The sequence below is a fragment of the Aplysia californica genome, unplaced genomic scaffold (assembly GCF_000002075.1).
Source record: "Aplysia californica isolate F4 #8 unplaced genomic scaffold, AplCal3.0 scaffold00123, whole genome shotgun sequence".
In the NCBI taxonomy this organism is placed as follows: domain Eukaryota; kingdom Metazoa; phylum Mollusca; class Gastropoda; order Aplysiida; family Aplysiidae; genus Aplysia; species Aplysia californica.
The window spans coordinates 1,437,172-1,439,124 of record NW_004797393.1 but is presented as its reverse complement, the minus strand read 5'-3'; positions in this window follow the sequence as shown (position 1 = coordinate 1,439,124).

Genomic DNA, 1,953 nt, shown 5'->3' with positions numbered 1-1,953 from the left:
GTACATATACCTGCATCACCAATGTTCAGAGAACTCATCTGTAAATGTCGTAATAGTACATATACCTGCATCACCAATGTTCAGAGAACTCATCTGTAAATGTCGTAATAGTACATATACCTGCATCACCAATGTTCAGAGAACTCATCTGTAAATGACGGAATAGTACATATACCTGCGTCGGTGGCCTTGTGGCCAGGCTCTCAGACTCTCAACCGTAAGGTCACGGGTTCGAATCCCGTCACGGGTCCGACGTTTTGTCCTTGGGAAAGGCGCTTTACACTAATTTTCCTCACTTCACCCAGGTGGAAATGGGTACGCAGCTTTAGACAGTGAAAGGTCTTGTCAGTTTGTTAGTGTTTGAGCGCTTAATCAGCTGTTTGCACTGTATGCTTCCTGGGAAGCTGAGAATGTTTTTGATTGTTCTATGGTCTTCTGGGGTAATACTATAGTGTAAAGAGCATAAAGCTTGTTGGCGAACGTGGATATGCGCTATACAAATGCTGTTAATCATTTATCATCATTATCCTCAAATTTTCAGACAACTTATCAGTAACTCAAGGTTAAACAAGTTACGTGAATTTATGTAGGCTACGTATAAAAAAAAGCTGTCACAAATCTTTTTACTGTTATTCGTCTTTCTTTTTGTTTTCGTAATGAGTGAAACGCACTTGATGATAGAAAGAGGTCAGTTCCCACCGGGGATATTCACAGTGCAGTTTCGGTAGTCTAGTGCTTTCCAGACCACGGCTTTGATAGACAGATTGGGTCGAAAGAGGGCGAGACAGCAGACGAGGGAAAAGTACCACCCGTTTCGGTGGGAGATTGAACCATCAATTATGTATGAGTATTTGGGCAGCCTAAAATGAAAATGGCAACAAAGACAGTAAGTAAAGTAACGAAGAAGAATGAAAGATGGGAGGAATAGTGTGCTGAGGCTTCGGGTTTTAAAGAATGATGGCTTTAAAACAATATCCCTATGAGTTGTCTAGACGAAGTAATCGTGTTGTTACGAAAGCAAAAAATGTCATTTGTGTAGCATCGTGGTGAAATCAGGCGCTTGTCAAAATAAGGAAATCGAAGAAACAGATTTCTGATGCTTTTTAGCCTGTTTAATAATTGTTATCGAATTCTTTGTTTTGACCTCTACACATTTTATATTTCATTTAAAACATGTACCTGCGTGAATTTGACTGAAAATACTTGACCAAAGGAACAAACAGATGTATATTTGCAGTTTCCGTGGTCACTACAGCTTTTTGGAGTCCCCAAACTGGAGGCCATTTCGTTTTCTTGCTATCTTTATATGTAATAATAACAATTTAAAAATGTATATAGCGTTCAACCCTGATTAAAGTACACAGGCTCTGAGCGCTTTACAATACAGTTGAATACAGTGCCATGTGACACCGTGTGACACAACGCGACCCCGACCTCTTTCTGTAACAAATTGTATCTCGACTTCTACACAACATAGATTCATATTATTTTCACCAAAAGCAAGACAAAAAAAAACAGGCTTTAGTTTGATCCAAAATAACTGCGTACGCCCAAAAATTGACGAGCACCTGATTCCACTGCACCGTGATACATTTTACAACGCTATTTTCGTTATGGATTATACTAAAATAAACTGAAAACAATACAGTCTGGTGTATTCTTCTCGGTGTTTGAGAAATTTTTCCAAACGATGTCGCGACTGGTATAAATGGACTGTCTGTTTCTAAACCGCTGCAGACACAAAGGTAGGAACGCCGAAAGGAACATAAAAGCAAAATGGGAGCGGCCTGGCCCAAGACAATAGTGAGTATTGATTCTACGTCAACCTCCGAACACTTTAATGGATTTTAGTTTGACACTGAGTTCGACAGAACTAAACTTTCTAAACAGTCAGGATGAGCAAAGGAAAAAGCCACCCACCCTCTCCCACCCCATCCCCTCCCCTCGGGCCCC